The sequence below is a fragment of the Canis lupus genome, chromosome 14 (assembly GCF_048164855.1).
Source record: "Canis lupus baileyi chromosome 14, mCanLup2.hap1, whole genome shotgun sequence".
In the NCBI taxonomy this organism is placed as follows: domain Eukaryota; kingdom Metazoa; phylum Chordata; class Mammalia; order Carnivora; family Canidae; genus Canis; species Canis lupus.
In genome coordinates, this window is record NC_132851.1 from 44916746 (window position 1) to 44942260 (window position 25515).

At 34.9% G+C, this 25515-nt stretch overlaps 1 protein-coding gene and 1 long non-coding RNA gene across 4 annotated transcripts in view; one reads left to right on the plus strand and one right to left on the minus strand.

Annotated features, from left to right (window-relative positions):
* Positions 1 to 25515, minus strand: part of GABRA4 (gamma-aminobutyric acid type A receptor subunit alpha4) — a 218870-nt gene that overhangs the window by 46465 nt on the left and 146890 nt on the right. The window lies entirely within an intron of this gene.
* LOC140604041 (uncharacterized) overlaps positions 5302 to 25515 on the plus strand; it is a 63745-nt gene continuing 43531 nt past the window's right edge. The window contains exons 1-2 of the long non-coding RNA XR_012007086.1: positions 5302 to 6112; positions 9356 to 9461. This is a non-coding gene — a long non-coding RNA (uncharacterized lncRNA). The remainder of the gene's footprint in view (positions 6113 to 9355; positions 9462 to 25515) is intronic.

Here is a 25515-nt window from a genome sequence, read left to right on the forward strand (position 1 = left end):
ATGGAAACTGCTTAGATTATTCCAGATTCTCAGCTTGCCTAATAAGGCTATGACTCTCAGATATTTAAACAAGAATCTAATGAAGGGTCTACACTGACCCAGAGATGATGTCCTTGCAATCATTTTTATATTACTTGAACCAGGTATTTTTAAATGATATTATCAAAATAAATTATTCCCATTCCAGATTCCAGGAAGCCAAGGAGAATATGATTCATTAGGTATTGGCAATCTCCAATAGTACTGACTGCATGACCTAAATGAAGTATTTGGCACCGAGGTCACCTGAATTAGATCTTAAATGCTCTAGAAGTCACTGTTTTCCCACAAATCATTGAGTTAGATTCACCGTGGAAATCTAGTTTAGTGAATTTTCTAATCTTCATCACCCCAACTGACAGTAAACTGAGAATGAGTAAATATGAGAAGGCTGAAGAACAACCGCGGTCCCAAGTTAAGTACCTACTACTCTTGGTGTCTTTGAGTTCCCCACTTGCTTTCCTAACACAGAAGTACTGCAGCTTTTGCCAGGAAGATCAAGGAACTTACACAAAATTTCCTTCAAGAACCTCTGAATGTATCCTCTGTATGCACAGGTTTTTAGAGCTTAAAACAGATATACTTACTCTCAGGAAGTAAACTCCAGGCACAATATTAATAGAGTAGAAACAACCCTTTCCTGAAGACAATTCTTTCCCACTCTAAGAGAACCTCTTGGTAGACAACAGCCAGCACAGAAGGTACTTTGTAATGAAAATCATGTCTCTGGTGGTTTCCATTCATACGATTAAAAAAAAAAAAAAAAAAACAGGAAGCTGTGTCAGTCTAAAGGGCCAGTGTTTAGGTGATAAGCAGAATCTGAGAAGCCCAAATCACCGTTGGGGTTATATTAAGTGGTTTGGGTTACACGTTACATGGGCAGGTCTACTAGTTTAAAAAAGACTAGACAATGAAATTATATTCTATGCATGAAATGTCTCAGACAGTGTAGACAGTGTCCTTCAATATAACAAGAACTGGCTTATTTAACTAGTTTCTGTAGCTTCCTTGAAGGAATGTCAAATAAATATTGGTTTTATGGAAGTTTTTATGTTGAGAAAAATCATGCATAATAGAGAATTTTGCAGGTTTTTTAAAAATGCCCTTTTGGGGGCATATAACTCTAATTACGTAAGGGAATCACACCCCAGTTGCATTACTGTCATTTTATATAAATTATTCAAGCAACAATGAATGAATTACAGTACTGCCATCTATTTGAGAGATTCCTACTTTGAGTTAGTTCTTCAAAGGTTAGCCACAAGAGTTTCTAAACACAGGAGAGGCTGAAACTAGGCTGTCACATTTGCAAGTGTCTCATGCTTGGGTTATTTTGTAGAGAAGCTGTGGGAAAGGAAATCGGAGGGATATGGGACTTAAATTATCCCCACAACTATCTGTAGTGAAGTTACTGGAACTTCAGGGATTGATGAGCTGAAAAACTTAGTCCTAATAAAACTGTGAAGCGATTTTACCTGAGGGGAATTCTGGTAAGACTTAAAAATAGGCTTCCAGAGCTAAATGGTGCCTGGAGAAGTCTACCTTCTACTCCCACATGCATAGGGAGGATTACCTTTAGATGGTTTTGAATCACCTATAATAAAAGAGGTGCCATAAACTTCCTTAGCAACCAGCAACTTATGGCAAATAACTTTCCATTTCATTACTTTCTGTCTTAGAGAAGCCAAATTGCCCACTTTGCTCTTAAAATTGCCCTGATGTCATACAGGGGTTCTTCTCAGTCTTATAAGTCTATGGATCCTAGCATTTAATAATCTTGGCAAAAATCCCTGAGGTCAGTTGGGCTCTGCTGGTAATTTCTTCATTGTCTATTCCTTATATCCCCAGAAAAAAAGCAAACACTGGGCAAGAGATTCACTGGAAAGAATGTCATGTTGCCAGATAAAATATTTGGAATATACTAAATTATTCATTATTTATATAAAATTCAAATTTATTTGGGTGTCCTATATTTTTCTTTGTTAAAATTTGGCTTCTTTTTTTATAAACTGACCCTAATTTCAATTAGAACTGCAGAATCTTAGCACTGGTAGGGAATTTATTATTATTATTATCATCATTATCATTATTATCATTATTATTATTGTTATTTTGCATTGGTAGGGAATTTAGAATTAATCTAACTCAAACTTTTATTATTCAAGTTACAATATTAACAATGACACTAAAACACAACCTTTACTTAAGCATTCTAGAAATGGAAGTTTTATTACCTTCTGAGTCATGCTCCCAGATTTCCAGTTATTGCAAATTTCTAGCATGTCCCATCTTTCATCGTGCCTATATCTGCTTTGGGGTAACTTTTTCTACTGGTTCTAAATATGCTATGTGGAGTTAAGACGGCCTATGTTTCAACTACTTTCTACTTATTAGAGAAGATGGAATTTATTTTTTTAAGTTTAATTTAAATAAGATCACAGTATGTTTGACTTCTTGGTTTCAAATGTTATCATTATATCTATACCTTGCTAGAATCCTGTCCAACCATTTTTTATGATAGATAAAATTCCCTACTTCTTGTGTTTAGCACTTTTGTTAAATTACAGCTCATTCTGGGCTTTGTTGGCTATTCCTTCATGATACTCTGTAGTTAACTGACCCTCATTTCAGCTTTTTCCAGTATCCTTTATTAAAAATCTGAGTTCAATTAGTGCTCCCTGTCCAGTTACCATGATCCAGTTATCATGCTTTTGACTTCTCCATCAAGTATTTTATTGCATTAGAGTCAATATTTTCAAGATTTCCTTCTTCTTGGGCCAATGTTCCCGTAAGAGTGAGTCTCAACCCATATAGCTTTACATTTTTCTCCCACTGTCCCCTCTCAAATATTTAATACTTACAAATACAGTACATGTATGTATTCTCCTAACTTGAGACACTTTCTTTCTATGTTCTCGGTGCATTCATATCACAACTGTTCTTGCTCACTGGCAAAAATTCAGCCTGATTTAGTGGACTGCATTTTCTACTCTCCAAGAAATAAAGCTGATCACAAAGAAAGTATTTATTACAGTTTACACCATCCCCTCATGTTTAAAAAATATTAGAATGAGAGTTTCTAAAGCTATCTTCCCGACTGAATCTTGCCTGTGTCTATCTTTGAGGTCTCTGTTAGGAAAACATCATACAGTCCTTCCAAAAAGATTCAAAAATCTATGTTAAAGAATATACTATGGAGCTGTCTGGGTGGCTAGTTGGTTGAGCATCTAACTCTTGATCTCAGCTCAGGCCTGATGTCAGGGTCACAAGTTCAAGCCCCGTGATGGCCTCCACACTGGATATGGAGCCTACTTAAAAAAAAAAAAAAAAAAAAGACAAAAAAAGGAAAAAAATATATATATATATTATGGAAACCATGTGCGTGAGGACTATGTTATACGTTAACAAAGTTCTTTCACATCTATTATCTTATTTCATCTGCATTACAATCCTACAAGGTAAATACGTAAAGAATTCTTCTTTTTTCAAGGATGAGAATTAAGACTAGGGAAAAAAAAGGTTAAATGGTTAACAAATGAGAGATCTAGAAGCTGAATGCAGATTTTTAAAAATTTCAAATCTAATATTTTAATGTAATCTCTGTGTACCTCTTCTTTCTGCCCTGTTTGGTTCTCTCTTTACAATGTCCTCCTCTCTTCTCCATATATTCAGCCACTTTATGGATTTCAATAGATCAGTATGATCTTTTTTAATACACTGGTACTCCTTCCTGTTTCTATCAGATATTGCTTTAAAAACAATAAAAATACTTTTCCATGTCTTCATGTAACCTCTAAATATCTGAAAGGATGGTAAGATATAAGCCCTTTGCTAAAATATCTTGATTATCTTTATAATTTTGTCACCTGGGGTCTAGGTCTTTTTTTCCTTCTTCCTTTTACCTTCCTAATTCTTGGCAGACCACATATGCTTAATTAATATGGACAATTGTATTGGGGATCCCTGGGTGGCTAGGCGGTTTGGCACCTGCCTTCGGCCCAGGGTGTGATCCTGGAGTTCCCGGATCGAGTCCTAAGTCGGGCTTCCTACGTGGAGCCTTCTTCTCCTCTGTCTGTGTCTCTGCCTCTCTCTCTCTCTCTCTCTCTCTCTCTCTGTGTGTGTCTCTCATGAATAAATAAATAAATAAATCTTAAAAAAAATAGACAGGTATGAGTGCATACACACATGCATGCACATATCTCAGAGGCATTGTCTGTGCCTGTATAGTTTGCCTCATAAGAAATGCTTATTTGGTCCAAATCATCTTCTTGTCACTGTGAATGCATCTTATCTTTTGCTGCTATCATATGTTACATGGATTCATGCTGGCTTTTAATGTACTGGTCCTAAATATGCCTTTGAAATCTTTTTTTCTTTTTAGTCATGACTATAGTAACAGGTAATTATAATCTTAATACTCCATTTTAATATTTCATGTCATATAACCAACAAAGGCAAGTAACACTAATGATGACTTAGGAAAGGTAAAATCACAATGCTAATGCTTGACTTTCCATATGATGAAAAAAAAGGAAATCTCTTCTATTTCTTCATGTAAGTACTAAAAGTTAGTTTTGCTTTTTGGTCTTTTTAATAAATGTGGACTTAAACTGTGTGGCTTCCCTAATTTCAATATTGAATCACAATAGCATTTTGCTCAAATATTATTATAAACATTTGTAAATTAGATTAGCCTGATGGTTAAAATACACTGCAAAATATCATATAAGTTAAACACATTAGAAATTTATTTCTGTTCACTTAAAAGCAGGTGAATGGTGTGACTGACTTCTTCAAGCAAAATGAAGTCTCAATTCCAGGTCACTGAAAGAGGCAATGGGCATGAAAGCACTTACATGGAAGTTGTATTGCATTTTCAGGCCTATTATGTGGCACATGTCAAATCTGCTCTCATTCCACTTGTTGGCATTTAGTCATATAGTCAATAACTATGTGCAAGAAAGCTTAGCAAATGCCTACTAGTGTGAGCAGAAAAATTAGAATATGGATTTTCGTCAGCAATCAGCAATCTCCATAACAGCATAAATAGCTGAATCTGAATTTTTAGTTTAATTTGATGATACTTTAGTCATATGACAGGGTCTTAAAAAAATACTTATTTGTCTAATTCTTGGTCTGTCACTGGATATCAAACTTATAGCACTGCAAATTTCAGAAACTGACTTCCATTTTGTTTTCCCCAGTTCAGTGGAGTAGTTTCCTTCCGTAAGGTAATACACAAATCTGTTTTCCTTTAGGTGGATCAACCTGAGAAAAGTGATACGCAATGTCTCTTTAAATGTGTCCTTCCACAAGAGAAACAAAAGCGAAAATGAATTATTGGGACTTCATCAAGATAAAAAGCTTCTGCACAGCAAAAGAAATAGTCAACAAAACTAAAAGACAGCCTACAGAATGGGAGAAGATATTTGCAAATGACGTATCAGATAAAGGGCTAGTTTCCAAGATCTATAAAGAACTTATTCAACTCAAAAGCAAAGAAACAAACAATCCAATCATCAAATGGACAAAAGACATGAACAGAAATCTCACAGAGGAAGACACAGACATGGCCAACACGCACATGAGAAAATGCTCCACGTCACTTGCCATCAGGGAAATACAAATCAAAACCACAATGAGATCCCACCTCACACCAGTGAGAATGGGGAAAATTAACAAGGCAGGAGACAACAAATGTTGCAAAGGATGTGGAGAAAGGGGAACCCTCCTGCACTGTTGGTGGGAATGTGAACTGGTACAGCCACTCTGGAAAACTGTGTGGAGGTTCCTCAAAGAGTTAAAAATATACCTGCCCTACGACCCAGCAATTGCACTGTTGGGGATTTACCCCAAAGATTCAGATGCAATGAAATGCCGGGACACCTGCACCCCAATGTTTCTAGCAGCAATGTCCACAATAGCCAAACTGTGGAAGGAGCCTCAGTGTCCATCGAAAGATGAATGGATAAAGAAGATGTGGTTTATATATACAATGGAATATTACTCAGCCATTAGAAATGACAAGTACCCACTATTTGCTTCAACATGGAGGGACCTGGAGGGTATTGTGGTGAGTGAAATAAGTCAATTGGAAAAGAACAAACATTATATGGTCTCATTCATTTGGGGAATATAAAAATTAGTGAAAGGGAATAAAGGGAAAGGAGAGAATATGAGTGAAAATATCAGTGAGGGTGACAAAACAGGAGAGACAACTAACTCTGGGAAATGAACAAGGGGTAGTGGAAAGGGAAGTCGGCGGGGGGTTGAGGTGGATGACTGGGTGACGAGCACTGAGAGGGGCACTTGGCGGGATGAGCACTGGGTGTTATGCTATATGTTGGCAAACTGAACCCAAATAGATAGATAGATAGATAGATAGATAGATAGATAGATAGATAGATAGATAGATAGAGTGTCCTTCCTGGATATAATCATCTTCCTCCAAAACTACTATTTGCATGGTTGACCTGAGTGCAAACTGCAGAACATTTATAAAACACCATGTTTCCTTTAAGAAAATGAACTAAGCCTGTAAGGTAGCTAATAAAAATACCTTAGAAAAACTTCCTTCTTTAAAGATATGTGTATATAAAAGTTGTAACTCATACTAATGAATGAGGTTATGTTATGATAAGGCTCTCGGCAATGAATGGTTTCATAGATTATACTTCAAAATCCACCACTTTTTATGTCTCTGTAATACTGATGAGTTGACTGCCACTGGATACTTCTGTCAAAGAGACATTAGCATTAGCTATGACTGATTGCTTATAGTGGTCATAATATTTTAGATGTGGATGAATTTGTATGTGTTGGTAAAAAAACATTCCAACAATCCTATTATTCTTTTATTTTGTTGGTATGTTCCAATAAATCAGATTTGGCATAAGAAAATATTATTCAGAAGCACACAAATTAGGCATGCCTGGGTGGCTCAGCGGTTGAGCATCTGCCTTCAGCTCAGGGCCTGATCCCAGGTCCGGGATCCCCTGCAGGGACCCTGCTTCTCCCTCTACTATGTCTCTGCCTCCCTCTCTCTCTCATCAATAAATAAATAAAATCTTTTTTTAAAAAAAGCATACAAATTATTCAGACAGCAAATAAAATTATCTCCAGTTGGGGTTGAAGTTAGACTCTTCTTTTAAATGATGGAGTTATTTTCAATTAATGTTACAAAGTAAGTATGAACAAAATCTGTATGTCTATTTGTGTGTGTGTGTGTCTATTAAATTCACACTGCATTGGCTTTACTTAGACTTAACTCATGATATAGTCATAATCATTATGGCCTGCAATATGATAAACAATCCTACTTTTTAAAATTCTAATACAGATTTTCCCTTTTTATATTGTACATTTTGTGCACCTTAGATCTTCCTTCACCGTGCCTCTCTTCAGTGCTAACCAGGAAAATTCCAGGGCCTAGCCTTGGAAATAAAAGGCTGTCCAAATTGTTAGTAAAAGAAACCTTAGTATATTAAAGAATATGTCTGCCTTGACCTGCAATTGCAGAAAGGCCGATTAAATTCTGCTCAAGTGATGAAATAAGCACTTAACAAATCTTACTTTCTTATTCAGATTGGGGAAAACACATAATCCTTTTATTTTCCATTATTAGAGCTGTCCTTATAAGTGTTATTTTAACAAAACAATCTTATTGTATCAGGGCTTCTGAGAATGTTGCAATGCCTGTGAAAGTAAGCTTTAACCTCTAAAATGTCTGTAATACAGATTAGTTGTCCCAAATAGATGATTTATTTTCTGGTAATAAACTGATATTTCTATTTGGGAAAGGAACCAAATAAATACTTGTATGATTTGTCAAACCACAAGAAGATCATAACGCCTTCCTCTTCTCTCTCATTCATGGGAGTAAAATAAGACTTGTGACTTAGATATTTGATATAAATAAAAAATCTGAGTCTATTTCATTGAAAATAAATACTTGATGACAGGAGAAGAAATGAATATGTAGGTTCTCCTTATATCTTCCACCAATGTCAGCCACCCTCATTCCATCTGACAAGAAAAATATATATATAAAGTATATACTGTATACAAGATTGAGATTATATCCTACAATTACAACAAAATTGTTGTATTCATGAATACATGTGAAAAAATTATAACCTTGTATTCAATGCCCTTAATGATATAGTCACAACTTACCTCATATTCTATCTTTAAGCCTCACATATATTGGATTTCTTTGCCATTGCTAATACACATTTCATCTTCTCTGGCCTCCAGCTCTGTTCCCCACTCCCCAGGTCTTTGTTTAGGGTGTTCCCTTGCCTAGATGCCCTTTTTCTATTCCTTTTTCTGTATCTTCTATACCTCAGTGGACATCTAAATCATGACTATTTTTCAAATTCCACCCTTCCTTAAACCTGATTTGAAGTGATCATGTTCTTCTCTGAATGCTGACAGTAACTTTTAAAATGACCTATTCTCCATTATAATTAATACTTACCATATCTGTTACTATATGGTAATCACCTTGAAACCAGGATTGGTATCTGAATCTTTTTTAAATCCTCTGCAATTTCTAGCAAGATATCTTGTACATGGTAGGAACTCAATCAAATGCTGAAGATAAGATTTCATTTTAAAAAAAGTGTAATTTAAAAAATGATACTCTGTATTAAAATATTTTTCCATTAGAAGAAAATAATCTACTTCATAATGGTAAAGAATTCTTAAGTTTCATGGTTTTCACTTGAGTAGAATATTACATATCTCACTGATTCATTTATACTGTAACCCTGGCTGTGGACTAGCAGTAAACCTAAGTCAGAGACATCCAGTTAGTAAGCAGTTGCTGCACTCACAATGCGCTGATTGAGATCCTACTTTGAATGCTCTGTAGCTTGTTTGTGAACCTCAGAATTTTTTTTAAATAGGAGTTAGATTCAGGATTTTGCCTCACTTTGCCTTTTAGAGTATGGAGAGAAGAGTGATTCAATCCTAGCTCAGTATTTTCAGGCAGCAGTTCATGAGTGGGAAGTCAAAAGAGGCAGACAAGAAGAAAGGGAACAGAGGGCAAGCAACTGAATTTTAAACTTCATGTACACAGACTAGTTAACTGGCAACATGTCACTCTTCTTTGCTGTTCTAAAAAGTACTTTATTACTTTTTTAAATTTGAGGATAGTTGACACACAATGTTACATTAGTTTCCGGTATACAACACAGTGATTCAACAACTCTGGACCTTAGGCTGTGCTCCTAAAGTGTAGCTACCATAGGTCACCATACAATGGTGTTACAATAGCACTGACTGTGTCTCTATTCTGTTTCCCTGTGTACAGATGGATGATAAAAACAATCAGAAAGGAATGGACACATACAATGTTTACCTTTCTGCTACACGATTTGCATGGATTATTTTACTCCATTCTAACAACAATTTGTGATGTAAGTAGAACCATCGTCCTTCTTTCTATTAATGATGAAGTGGGGGAGGTTCTGGGGATTTAGGTATAGCTAATTTAGGTATAGCCAAGCTGGTTCACATTTCAGCCCATCAGTCCCCTCTCCAATATAACATGCTGAATAAACTCTAGTATGATCTGAATACTGACATTTTCACTGTACCTTTTTTCCCCCCTTACTCTCTCTGACATTCCTTAATTGGACAACTTTAATTTGCTATCTAACTACTGGCTCTAAATATTCTGAATAATTACATAATGAAAGCATAATCCTAGGTCACAGAGTAAACAGCACTTTCTGAAATACTTTCCCCTCTTGAGGAAACATGATGAAGTTAAAGCAAAAATACCACAGAGGCTTGGAGTCTGGTTGCAAAGTCAGGCTCAATGAAATTTAAAGAAACCAGGAGATGGGGGGAAAAGTCTCAAACTGGGGCAGCTGAAAGAAGGCCAGATTTTCTAATCATTTCAGTAGATCAGAGTGTTGCTATTGAGAAGAGTTGGAGGGTCACCCTATTGCGACCCTCTACAAACACATTTTCTCCCTCAGAACTTACTTTGTATATGAGATGTCTGAATAACTCTTTGAACCTACGCATTTCTCAGCAGAAGTTAGAAAATGAACTGATTAGAAATTTAAATTTCAGAATCACTCAAAATTCCAAAAGAGATTTCTTACCAAAATACTGTACAGTGGCTTCTACTGAGTCTTGCTATGCTTTCGTTACAAAGGGTATCTACACTGGCATCGATGCCAGAATGGACTGGTGAAAACATCCAGAATGGCTGGACCAGTGAGAATGAGTAAAGAGAAAAATCATATGTCAATTCTCAATTATTCAATGCTCCTGTATATACTCAGCAACCATTACTGAATTAACTATCTTATTAATTTTTTGCACATCTGGCAGAAGGTAGGACAGGTCAGTTTGTCAAGGTTATTAGAGGTCCACTTGCTCAGAATGTTGCAGTAAACCCTGTCAAGAATACACGACCACAGAAGACAGACTCCTAGACTTTAAGCATCTCTCAATGTAATGAAAAACTAAGTAAGTACACAGAACGTGCGTCTGACTACAATCAGTGCCCCTGTCACAGCGTACATCCTACTGTTATCTGCATGGAATGTGCCACAGATGGCACATCTGTCTTATCTGTGCCATCAACACAGAGCCTCTGTTCCATACTAGTTAAGATATGGCCGTTTCAGAAAGCACCCACTTTGTGTTAATTACTCCTTTGACCGTCTTTCTTCCCCAACACCATAAATTTCAAGAATGAATGAATCGCTATTTCTACTTTTTAATTTACAATGGTGTTTTATATGTTATAGGTGCTTGGAAACTATTTTTTAATGAATGACTGAATAAATAAATAACAATACTTTCCAGTCATGCTGACATGTTCACAGTCACCTTCAATTTTACCCTTTTTAAAACAAAGCCTTTAAAAAAAAAAAAAAAAACATGTTAGCATCTCTAGGCTGACAAGAGGTAGAGTTACTTATGTAGCAGGGATTATTAAATGAGTGATTTTTCACAGAAAAAAAAACTGTAAAATGAAGGTAAGTAAGTTTGATTTGGAGAACTGTCCAATCCCCCTTTTATTCACCAAAAGTCCTTTTTGGTGTTACCACTTCAGAGTCACACCATATTTATGCTTTGTACATGTATGTATTAAGCACCTGTGCTGAAGGCTGGAAATAGAATAGCAAACACACATCTCACTCCAGGAAGCTTACAATCCTAAGGCAGAGAAATCAATAAAAGCAATGAATAAAAATTAAAAACCATGGTTAAATACTAAAGCAAAGCAGAGTGGTGACAGGAAATGCGGATCCAGTCCCAAAAAAGGATTAGAATGATCAAAGCCAAGTTCCAGACTTTTCAATTAACTGTCTTCATTTCCACAGGCAGCTGTGCCATTCCTGCAAGGTATTACTTGTACTAGGTATTCGGACTGAAACAACCCTCTATCTAATCTGATGATTTGCTTTTTACTAACACATAATAGCAGTTAGGTAGTATAGCTTGGAAAGCAGTCCAATCCAAGGTAGAAATTTGGAATTATTATGGCTGAACCCTAGGAATTTGAATTTTAACAGGCTTTAGTTGGGCTTCATGCATACTAAAGTTAGATCTACTGACTTATGCTGACTTTGCTCACTTAAAACATACCTCTGAGCTTCATACTTGGTTGGTTCTAGTTCAAGATTTTCTATTCTGAATCCAACTCAAATATGGATTCTCATTTTTTTTAACAAAGTGCCATACAAATTCAGTAGGAAGTCATGAGGTAAAAGCCATAAGACACACTTCAAAAGATGCACCAGAAAGAATTCAGTCACTCTTATCAAAGAAAAGAATATTAGACAGCAGAGATAATTTCTTCTGACAGAAATCACTTTTCCAGAAGAAAACACGAACCCTATGTGGCAGCAACATTCTTTGATGTTTTTAGTGAATCCCAAATTACCCTTCAATATTTGACTCTAGAGACGCCTGGGTGGCTCAGCGGCTGAGCATCTGCCTTCAGCTTGGGGTGTGATCCCAGAGTCCAGGATTGAGTCCCACATTGGGCTCCCTGCATTCAGCCTGCTTCTCCCTCTACCTGTGTCTCTGCCTCTCTCTGTGTGTCTCTGTGTATCTTTCATGAATAAATAAAATCTTTTTTAAAAAAAAAGATACCCATGGGAGACAAAAAATAACATAAAGGGGGTAGAGATGAATAGAAGACTATGGTACATAGGGTAGGGAGAAGTAACTCTTTGTGTAATTTTTTCCTCTCTCACATGACCTTGGTGAATTTTAGTTCACTGATTGTCATAGATAAAAAAACAATAGCACCATGCCAATGTGGCACAGAAACAGTAAAATTAACTTGATAAAAAAAAGAAAAATGAAATTTTCTTAAAAGAAATGCCTCCATTTACCAAAACATAAGAAGTCCTGGATCTTTTCATAATTGTATCATGTTTTAAAAAACACAAGTAAAATTTACCTCATATAAATTCCTATAGAGAAAGAAATGATGCTATCAACTTATTTCACAGCCTAGCAACAAACACCCAGACTCTAAAACTTACAGCAAAGTGTTCATGAATACCAACATAAAGGGTAACTGATATATAATTATATATCAGTATATATATTAATATATATTAATATATAATTAATATATTATATATATTATATATATTATAATTATATATATAATTAATATATAATTATATATCAGTATATATATTAATATATATTAATATATTGGTATCAATATATTAAAAAAATAGTATCTTAGAGACAGAGACCCATTCTTATTTTCACATAACAAAAACAAAATAAAAATTAGACAAACAGCAAGTTAATAATTTTCTTTAACCAATCAGAGAACAGAGGTTTCATACAAACAAGTAATCCAAAATCTGAAAAGAAACAGGTGCCTGTAAGGAAAAACAAGACCAGCTTATCTGGTACAGATACTAACATACGCCATACATGTTAGTAAGATTTTCAGTTAGAAATATTTATATATACAATGGATATTACTCAGCCATCAGAAGAGATGAATATCCGCCATTTGCTTTGATGTGTATGGAAATGGAGGGTATTATGCTGAGTGAAGTAAGTCAATCGGAGGACAATCATCGTATGGTCTCACTCATATGGGGAATATAAGAAATAGTCAAAGGGTTTATAAGGGAAAGGAGGGGATCTAAATGGGAAAAATTAGAGAGGGAGACAAACCATGAGAGATTCCTAACTCTGAGAAAGAGACAAAGGGTAGTGGAAGGGGAGGTGGGTGGGGAGGATGGGGTGACTGGGTGACGGCACTGTGGAGGGCACATGATAGGATGAGCACTGGGTGTTATACTGTATGTTGGCAAATTCCATTTAAGTTAAAAAATGTTAAATATATACATATATATTTAAATAATTTCTAAAGGCTCTATATGGGCCAGTGTTAGGGGCATGAAGCCCCTGAGGGCCTATAGACATAGGGATGTTCCATGATTTTACAGGCTTTTGTTCCAGGTAACCCACTCAATGCAAACTGGGAAAATAAGGAAAATCCTGAAAGAACTTACTCCGTGGTGATAGCTAGGGAAAAACATAAGCCACTTACAAAATTCTATCCAGACATATCAAGAGCCTTTATCTGCAGGGGAGAGATTAAAACAACAATAATAAAAACTGTAGCCTGAGTAAGGCAGTGGAAACCCATGACAGCTGGAGAAGAAATGCAGCCAAGACCAAAATTCCATCACCTACCTACATTATGTCCCCTCAGGGGAAAAAAAAAAATAAACCTTAATCTACAGGGAGAAGGACAATAAAACTAAAACATAATGCATGGGTAGAGAGACAGTGAAGCTGTGGGATGGCAACAGGATTTAAAAAAACTATCTCCCTGAGGTCTGGAGTGAAACGACAGTATATGCCATCTCCAGGATTACATTTGAAGAAGGGGCAGGAAGAACTGTGGAGACCACACCCTAGAGAATTAGGTTCACAATGCAGTCTAAAACAGGCTTCATCAAATATGACAAAATCCCCAGTTCCCCTAATCCTCTACTAAGTATAGAGTAAAATAACACTGCAACACAGCACAACTCCTGACTGGACTAAAGCAAACTACAGTTTAGCAGAAGGAAAAGTGTGTTAATTTCTAATCATACAAAAAATAAAAAGTACTTCAGTATCTACCATCCTGTAGAGTACATTAGGCTTTCAACATAAACAAAAAATAACAAGTCATATGAAAAGGAAAAGGGAAAAAAGTTTAAATAGATAAAACACAGAAGATTGAGATCGGATATGACAGGTGTTGGAATGATCAAAATTTTAAAAACTATAATTGATATGTTAAAGGTTATCATTAAAAAAACACAGAAAACATACAAGACTTAAGTAATCTGAGTAGAGAGATGGAAATTATAAGGAAAGATCAAATGGAAATACAAAGAATCATACAGGAAAAAAAAAAGGAAGGGAGGGAGAGAGGGAAGGGAAAGGAAGAAAAGAAAAAATAAGCAAGCAAGGAAGCCTTGCCCAATTTATCAATAAAACTGACACAGGCAAAGAAAGAATCTATGAAGTTGAACACAGATCAGCAGAAATTAACTTAAAGGCAACGATAAAAAGTGAAAATACAAAACAAGACAGAAAACTCACCCCAACGAGCATAGCTGTGACTTAGGAGCTATGAAACAATATCAAATAGATTAAATATGTGGAATTAGAACTTCTGAAGAAGAAAGTGAAACCAATATATATATATATATATATTGATACATATATTTGAATAAATAATGGCTGAGAAATTTCCAAAATTAGTGAAAAACACCAAATTACTAATCTAAAAACGTTGAAGGACACTAGATTAAAAAATAATATATATATTATATACACACACACACACACACAAAAAGTACCTTTTCAAACTGCTGAAACCAAAAGATAAAGAGAAAATCTTAAATAAAGAGAAATAAAATACATTAGAGAAAAACACGGATAAAAATTATAGCAGACAGGGGTGCCTAGGTGGTTCAGTTGATTAAGTATCCGAATCTTGATTTTATTTCAGGTCATGATCTCAGAGTTGTGCGATCAAGGCCCACACCAGGCTCCATGTTGGGCATGGAGCTTGCTTAAGATTTTCTCTTTGTCACCTTCCTCTCTCCACCCTCTCAAAAAAGAAAATTATAGCAGACTTCCTATCAGAAACCAGACAAGCAAGAAAACAAGAGAGCAATATCTTTGAAATTTTTAAAAGAAAACAAAATAGACAAAAACTTGCCAACTAAGAAGTATATCCCAAACAAAAATAAATTTCAAAAATGAAAGCAGGAGGAAAGACTTTCTAAAACTAACAAAAGCTGATACTGGTTGCCAGCAGATTCCTATAAAAAGTTTTTAAAGTAGAAGAAATATGATATAGGTAAGAAACTTGAAGCCACACAGACAAGAACAGCACTGTAAATGGAATAAATAATGATAAATTTATCACAGTTTTATTTGTTTTAGAATTTAACTGTTTAGGAGCTCCTGTAGGGATCAGTTGATTAAGCATCCGTGTCATGGGATCAAGCCCCACTTTGGGCTCTGTGCTCAGTGCACAGAGTCTGCTTATCCCTCTCCCTCTGCTCCTCCCTCTCTCTTTCACTCTCTCTCTCTCAAATAAATATTTTTAAAAGATAATTGTTAAAATATATGATAAAAATATAGTATGTGTTTTAATATTATGTACAGGTAAAATGCATGATAAAAATGGCACAAGGGATTGAAGAGAGGAACTGAGAATATATTGTTATAAGGTCCTCACTCTACATGTGAAATGGTATACTGTATTTAAAGGTAGACATAAATTATTTTTAAATGTATATTATATATACAAAGAAAGAGGGAAGGAAGAACAAACGTAAAGAAGGAAAGGAGAAGGAGGGAATACAAAGAAAAGAAAAGAGAAAAAAGAAAAAAGGAGGAAAGAAGGAAAGGAAGAGAGAGGAAGAAGAAGAGGGAGAGAGGGATACTGGAAAAAATAATAAGAGGCCAAATGAAACAAAGAACAAATGTAACAAATAGAAAACTGCAAGTATGATAGTATATTTAGTCCAACCATATGGAAAATCATTTGAAGGATGAATGGCCCAAATAATCATTCAAACGACCAATATTGGAGTGTTGGTGGTATAGTGGTTAGCACTGCTGCCTTCTAAATGACCAATATTCTCAGATTGCATAAAGGAGTAAGACTCAATTAAATGCGGTCTACAAGAAAACCACTTTTTAAAATATAAAGTCTTAGATAGGCTAAAACTAAAAGGATGGAGAAATGTATACCATGAAAACAAAAAAGCAAAAAAAAAAAAAAAAAAAAAAAAGGTGCCGTAGCCTTATTAATTTCAGATAAAGTAATTTTAAGAACAAGACAGATAATGTGATATAAAGAGGGACACTTCATGAATACAAAGTGGATAATTCTCTGAGAAGATAAAACAATTCCAAATGTGCATGAATCTAACAAAAGAACTTCAAAATGTATGAGGTAAAGATTGATAGATCTGAAAGGAGAAAATTAGAAGTCCAAAATTATAGTTGGAAACTTCAACACTCGTCTCACAATAACTGAAAGAAAAATTAATTAAGCAGAGACGGTTTCAATACATAAATAACTTGAATAGCACTATGAACTACTTGTCCTAATTGACATTCATAAAATGATCCACCCAACAAGAGCAGAATACACATTTTTCTCAAGTGCATGTAAAATACTGAAAAATTATACAATATCTGGGCCATATATTAAACTTTAATAAATTTTAAAAGAAAATAAATAAAACAATATATATTTCAGACCATAAAGGAATTGAACTTAAAACTAGTAACAGGAAGATACATGGAAAATCCTCAAGTACTTGGGAATTAAACAACACATTTCTAACTCATAACAAAAAGGAATCCTCAAGAGATATTGCTAAAATGATGAACCAAAACACAATAAAATAAAACAAAATAAAATAAAACATATGAAAATATGTGGGCTGCAGCTAAAACAGCGCATAGAGGGAAATTTATAGCTTAAATGCTTATATTAAAAAAGATGTAAAATTAGACCTAAGCTCCACCTTAAGAAACTAAAGAGGAACAAATTAAATACAAAGCCAGTACAAGAAAGGAAAGTATGAAGATTTGTGCAGAAATCAATGAAATTAAAACAGGAAAAATAAAAAGTAATGAACCAAATACAAGTTTCTTGGAAAATCAGTGAAACAGACAAACTTACAGCAAGACTCATCGAAAAAAAAAAAAAAGCGCGAGATGGTGCAAATTACTATCAGGAATGAAAGAGGGGCATCATTATTACCAGCGTGGACATCCAAAAGACAATAAGGAAATACTATAAAACAGATAACCTGAATAATCCTATATCTACTAAAAGTATTAAATATATAGGTGAAAAAAAAATCCAAAAAGAAAACTTTGGGTCCAGAAATATCCACTGGCAAATTGTACCATTTAAGGAAGAAAAATAATTATACATAATATCTTCCAGAAAATAAAAGAGGGAACACTTTCCAATTCAATCTGAGACCAGCATTATTCTAACACCAAAACAAGACAGACATTTCAAGAAAATAAAATCATAGACCAATATTCCTCATAAACATAGATGTAAAAATGATCAACAAATTTTCTTAATCAAAACCAGCAATATATAGAATATATAATATATCACAACTAAAGGAAGTTCATTATATGAATTTAATGCTGATTTAAACAATAAATATGGGCAGCACGTGGCTCAGTGGTTTAGCGCCACCTTCAGCCCAGGGCCCGATGCTGGAGGCCCGGGATCTAGTCCCACGTCAGGCTCCCCATGGAGCCTGCTTCTCCCTCTGCCTGTGTCTCTGCCTCTGTGTGTGTGTGTGTGTGTGTGTGTGTGTGTGTGTGTATGTCTCATGAATAAATAAATAAAATGTTTTAAAAAATGTTTAAATAAATAAATAAAATAAACAATAAATATCCATACTGTAGATACCAAAAAGTATTCAACCAAATTCAATATCCATTCTTGATTAACACCAAAGACCACTTTCACCAACTTCAGAATAGAAGGGAAATTCTTTAATTTAGTAAAAGAAATACATGAAAAACTTGCAGTTAACATAATAGAAAATGATGACTGAATTTTTCCTTCGTAAAATCAGGAAAAAGACAAACATATCTTCTCTCACCACTCCTATTACACACTGTACTGAAAGCTCTAGCCAGTGTAAAAGGACAAGAATAAGAAAAGGCATACAGATTAGAGAGGGAGAAACACAACTACCTCCATTCATAAATAACATAGGTATCTATGGGAAAACCCCAGAGAATCTAAAAAGCAATGTCCTTTTAAGTGATTTTAAGATTGCAGGGTAAATAAAGGTCAACATGGAAAAGTGAATTGAGTATTAATGAACAATTGGAATTTTAAAAAGAAAATCTCATTTGCAACAGCACCAAAAATATTTATATATAAATTAACCAAATATATGTAAGATCTATGTATTAGCCAGGTTCTTCAGAGAAACATAACAGGATGAGTGTGTCTGTGTGTCTATGTGTGCATGTGTGTGTAAAGTGGAGCCTTGAACAGTACAGGGGTTAGGGTTGCTGACTTCCCAATGCAAGTTGAAAATCTGAACTTTTTAACTCCCTCAAAATTTAACTACTAATAGCCTAGTATTGACCAAAAACTTCACAGGTAAACAATTACCACATATTTCCCATGTTATATATATTATATATTGTATTCTTACAATAAAGCAAGAGAAAATACAATTTTATTAAGAAAATCATAAGGAAGAGAAGATCTACTTAAAGTACTATTCTGCTTTTATTTTTAAAAAATCCATGTATAAATGGACCCACAAAATTCAAATCCATGCTGTTCAAGGGTTGTTCTTTATATATAAACACATACAGAGAGAGAGAGACTGACTTTAAGCTACTGGCTCACTTGTTTATAGAGGTTTGGCAAGCACAAAATGTGCAGAATAAGCTGGCAGGCTGTGTAGACCAGACAAGAGCTGATGCTGCAGCTCAATTCTAAAGGCAGTCTGAAGACGTATTTCCCTCTTCCTTGGGGAACCTCAGTCTTTTTTTCTTAAGGACCTCAACTAATTAAATGAAGCCCACCCACACTATGGAGGATACTCTGCTTTTGTCAAAGTCAAATGATTTAAATGTTAATATTATTGGGGCACTTGGGTGGCTCAGTTGGTTAAGCAGCTGCCTTTGGCCCATGTCATGATCTCAGGGTCCTTGGATCTAGCCCCAAGTCAGGCTCCCTGCTCAGTGGGGAGCTTGCTTCTCCTCCCTCTCCCTCTGCCTCCCACCCTGCCCCCACTCCTGCTCTTATTCTCAAGCTCTCAAATAAACACATAAACTCTTTAAAAAAATTTAATGTTAATATTATCTTTAAAAAAAATACCTTCACAGTTATATTCAGACTGGTGTTTGATGAAGTATCTGGAAACTGTGGCCTAGCCAAGTTAATCAAAATTAAACAACACAATCCATATACTAAAAACTCTAACATACTAAGGAAAGTTATCAAAGTTCTAAATAGATGGAGAAGTATACCATATGTACATGTATGGGAAAACTCAATATATATGAATCTTATTATATATAAATTCTATCCAAATTGTTCTACAAATTCAATGTAATCACAACCAAAATCACAGCAAGTGTCTTTATGGATTTTGTCAACCTGATTCTAATTCACATGGAAAGACAAAGAAACTAAAACAACCAAACATTCCTGAAGAACAAGTTTAGAAGACTCACACTCCCTATTTCAAAACTTACTATAAAAAGTTAAACAGGAGCACCTGGGTGGCTCAATGGTTAAGCATCTGCCTTTGGCTCAGGGCATGATCCCGGAGTCCCAGGATCAAGTCCCCCATCAGGCTCCCCCGCAGGGAGTCTGCTTCTCCCTCTGCCTATGTCTCTGTCTCTCTCTCTGTGTATCTCATGGATAAATAAATAAAATCTTAAAAAAAAAAGCTAAAGAAGTTCTGGCAATGCGGTATTGGGAAAAAGATACAGATAGTGGAGAACAGAAAGCCTAGAAGTAAATCCAAATGAATACAGTCAATAGATGTTTTATAAAAGTGCAAAAGCAAAGTAATCAAAACAGCAGTCTTTTCAACAATTATTGCTCGAACAGCTGAATATCCTTATTCAAAAAATGAAACTCAACATACAGGTCATACTTTATTCAAAAACTAACTCATAATAAATCATATAAATGTAAAATGTTAAAATAAAACTTCTGGAAAAAATATGTAAAAGAAAAAATCTGTAAGATTTCAGATTTGATAATGAAGTACTTTTATATGATACTAAAAGATTTCATTAAAATCATAAACTGGGCAGCCCGGGTGGCTCAGCGGTTTAGCGCCGCCTTCAGCCCAGGTCGTGATCCTGGAGTCCCACGTCGGGCCCCCTGCACTGAGCCTGCTTCTCCCTCTCACTGTGTCTCTGCCTCTCTCTCTCTCTCTCTCTCTCTCTCATGAATGAAGTCTTTTAATAAATAAATAAAATCTTAAACCTGTTTTTGAAAAGGACATTGTTAATAAAGTAAAAAAAACAAGTCACAGACTGGAAAAAGTATTTCTGAATCATGTAGTTTGATAACATATGTAGAATATATTAAAATCTCTTAAAACTCAATAAAAATAAGTGGAAAAAATCCTCCGCAATAACAAAGGACTACTAAAAAAAAAAAAAAAGATCTAAAGAGATACTTTACCAAAATAAAGGTAATAAATCAGCACAGAAAAAGTCTCAACATCCTGAGATGTATTATAAAGTACTACTATATAACTATAACTATTAGAATGGCTAAAATTAAAACAAATGAACAAATCAAAATCTGGTGAGGATATAAATCAATAATTACTCATTGAAGGTAAGAATTCAAAATGATATAGCCGCTTCAGAAAATTAGGCAAGTTCTCGGTGAGTTGCACATATGCTTACCATATGACCCAGGAAGTGTCAGACTAAATAAAACAAAATATCACTAAAGCTATAAAAGACTTGAACAAAGTATTAATCAACTTGTCCTAAGTGACATTTATGGAACACTCCACCCAATCATTTAATCAGATAAATCAAACACTGGACAATGAGGACTAGTCACAGTAAAATTAAAGGGTTCACATCACAAACATTATACTCTATAACTACAACACAAATTAAACATTAGAGCAAAAATGTATTTGAAATATCAGTGACACACTACTGGGTTAAAACAAAAATCACAAGTTAAAAGTATGACATGTCAAAATTTTTCAGATGCAGCTAAAGCAGTTTAGGAAAAAATTATACTTAAAAAGATATAAAATCAATAATATAAATTTGTATTTTAAGAATCTAAAAATTGGGACACCTGGATGGCTCAGTAGGTTTAGTATCTGCCTTCAGCTCAGGTCATGATCTCAGGTCATGAGATGGAGCCCAGTAACTGGCTTCCTATTCATGGAGGAGTCTGCTACTCCCTCTCCCTCTGCCCTTTACCCCTGCTCATGCTCACTCTCTCTCATAAATAAATAAATCTTAAAAAAAAAAGAATTTAAAAATAATTATTAATTAAGCCCATAGTAATTGGTTGGATGCACAGAAATCATAAAGTTCAGGGTAGGAATAAATAAAGTTCAGGGTAAAAATAAATAAAATAGGGAAACAAGATAATTAATGAGATCAAAAGTGGATTAACTGAAAAAATCAGTAACATTACATTGTAAAACTTCCAGCTAGACTGACCAATGAAACAGAAAACAAAAACTATTAATAACAAAAACAAAAGGGAGGCAGCACCATAAAGTGTACAGATATTAAAAGAAGGGAATATTAATAACTTTATAGTAGCAAATTCAACAATTTAGATAAAAATGGAAATGTCCTCTAAGAAATACAAATTACCAAAATCGATTCAAGAAGAAATATCAAAACTATGAAACCCCTATACTACAGAAGTTGCATTTGTAACTTAAAACCTCCCCACAAAGACTGCTCTAGGGCAAACTACTTTACTGATAATTTTACCAAACATGTATAAAAGAAATATTACTAATCCTGAGAAAAAAAATTTTTTTACAAAGAGAGGAGGGAATATATCACAGCTCATTCTCTGAACCCAGCATCACATTGAAACCCAAACTAGACTATGACATTATTAGAGGAAAAAAAATCAAAATCAACATTAAAATGATAATATATTGGCCAATCAAACACAAAAATATATAAATAGGAAAATAAATCATATGTAAATAGATACTACCTCAGAATGAGAAACTGCTTTTACATTTGGAAACCAATCAATGGAATGCACAATAATAAGAAAACAAAAAAGAAAAATAAGATTCATGTCAACATATGAATAAACTAACAAACTGCATGTACCCCAAAATCTGAATATAAACTCTGCACATAAAAGCCTTGCTTAATTGCTAAATTGCAGGATCAGATAAGAGACCTGAGGGCTGTTAGACAAAAGAGAAAGAAGGAAGAAGAGGAGAAGGAGCATGAGGAGGAGGGGGTAACAGCAGCTGGAAGTAGAAAAAGAATCTTAGTAGAAATATCAACTGCTGAACATTATAGGAGAAATAGATTTCACAATTTGAGTCCAGACAAGTTACTTATGAGAAGGAGAACAAAACTATCATCATCAACAACAACAAAAGAAAAAAAGGAGTCTCTGAGTTGTTAAAGCATATTACTTAACGATGTCCACTTTTCCACTAAAAATTACTAAGCAAGCAACAAAATAAAAATGAAAACAGGAAACTGTGACCCCTGGTCACAGAATAATTAATAAAATAGGCACCAATTCTGGATATACTAAGCAAAGAATTCAAGGAAGCTATGATAAGGGTGTTCAAAGAATTAAAGAGAGTTATTCAAAACTAAAGGAAAATAAAGTTCAATGAGTGAACAGGTAGGGAATCTCATCAGAGAAACAGAATCTATAAATAAGAATGAAATAGAAATTCTGGATCTGAGGGAGATGGATTAAATGAATGATGGACTAATGAGGGCACTTGTTATGAGCACTAGGTCGTGTATATAATCATTAAATTCTATACCTGAAACTAGTATTACACTGTACATTTACTAGCTGGAATTTAAAGAAAAACTTGGAAAAAAAATTCTGGATTGGAAAAGTACAACTGATATGTAAAATTTCTATATGGGATCAACATCAGTTTTAAGATGAAAGAAAAACAGGTAAATTTGAAAATCAAATCAATGAAATGAATCAGATAAATAAAATGAATAAAATTTGAAAAACAGAGAAAAAATACTGAAGAAAAATGAATAAAAGCTCAGGGACTGGTGGAATAAGATTAAATGATTTAATGTACATGTCAGAGGAGTCCCAGAAGTAGTAAAAGAAAAAAATATTTTAAGTAATAAGGGCTGTAATATTCCCTAATTTAGTATATAGGGGGGAAAACAGAAATGAAAACAGCAATATTAAGTTACAGATCCAAGAAGTTAAACAAATCTCAAGTAGGACAAACACAAAGAAAATCACATTCCTATACTTCATAGTCAACTTCTGAAAGCTACAGATAAAGAGAAAACCCTGAAAGCAGGGATGGGGGTAAATAACATTACAGAGATGTTACCAATGATTCAATAATGGATTTTGTATCACAAACAGTGGAGGACAGAAGACAACAATGGATGTACAAAGTACAGAAGGGAAAAAAAAAACCCACAAAACTTAGCTAAGAATCCATCCATATCCACTAACACTACCTTTCAAAAATGATACCGATTTTGTTAAAAGATTTTAAACTCCAGTTACTTAACAATGTAGTATTGGTTTCAGGTGTACAATACAGTGATTCAACACCTCCACACAACACCTAGTGCTCATCACAGGCAAGTGCGCTCCTTAATCCCCATCGCCTATTTATCCTTCTCCCCACCCATCTCCCCAGTGGTTAACTATCAGTTTGTTCTCTACAGTTGAGTCATTTCTTGGTTTGTCTCTCTCTTTATGCATATTTTGGGGTTTCTAAAAAGATTTTATTTATTTATTCAAGAGAAAGAGAGAGAGAGGCAGAGACACAGGCAGAGGGAGAAGCAGCCTCCCCTCAAGGAGCCCAATGTGGGACTCAATCCCAGATCCTGGGATCAGGACCTGAGCCAAAGGCAGACGTTCAACTGCTGAGCCATCCAGGTGTCCCTATGCTTGTTTATTTTGGTTCTTTAATTCCATATATGAATGAAATTGTGTGATATTTGTCTTTTTCTGACTCATTTTGCCTAGCATAATTGCTCTAAGCTCCAACCATGTCGTTGTAAATGGCAAGATTTCATTTTTTATGGCTAAGCAATACTCCACTTTAGATAGACAGATTGAAAGATATCACTTCTTTGTCATTCCACAGCTGATGGACACCAGGGCTGTTTCCATAATCTGGCTATTGTAGATTATGCTGCTCTAAGCCCCAGGGTGCATATATCTCTTTAAATTAGTATTTTTTATTTCTCTGGATAAATATCTAGTAGTATGCTTGCTGGATTTTAGGGTAGTTCTATTTTTAATATTTTGAGAAACCTCCATACCGTTTTTCCACAGTGGCTGCACAAGTTTGCATTCTCACCAACAGTATAAGAGGGATCTCCTTTCTCTGCAAACCCCCCAACATCTGTTGTTCCCTGTGTTGTTAATGGTAGCCATTCTGACAGGTGTGAGGTGATAGCTCATCATAGTTTTCATCTGTACTTCCTTGACCATTGCAGTTTTGATTTGTACTTCCCTGATGAACATCTTTTCAAGTGTGTGTTGTGTGGGTCACCCATATATCTTCATTGGAAAAATAACTAGTCATGTCTTCTGCCCACTGCCCACTTTTAACTGGATTATTCATTTTTGGGGTGTTTAGAAGTTCTTTATATATTTTGGATACTAACCTTTTAAAAAAATTATTTATTTATTCAGGAGAGACACAGAGAGGCAGAGACAAAGGCAGACTCCATGCAGGGAGCCTGACATGGGACTCGATCCCGAGACTCTGGGATCACACCCTGGGTCGAAGGCAGGTGCTAAACCACTGAGCCACCCAGGGATCCCCTCATACTAACCTTTTATATCACAAGTGTCATTTACAAAGATCTTCTCCATTCCGTAGTTGCCTTTTAGTTTCAGGGATTGTTTCTTTTGCTGTGCAGAAGCTTTTAATTTGATGAAGTCCCAGTACTTTACTTTTGCTTTTGTTTCCCTTGCCTCGGGAGAGATATCTAGAAAGAAGATGCTACAGCTGATGTCAAAGAGGTTACTGCCTATGTTTTCCTCTAGTATTTTTATGGTTTCAGGTCTCACATTTAGGTCTTTTATCCCTTTTGAATTTATTTTTGTGTTTGGTGTAAGAAAGTGGTCCATTTTCCTTCCTTTTCATGTTGTTGTCCAGTTTCCCCAACAATTTTTATTGAAGAGACTTGTCTTTTTCTTTGTCTTTTTGTCTTTTT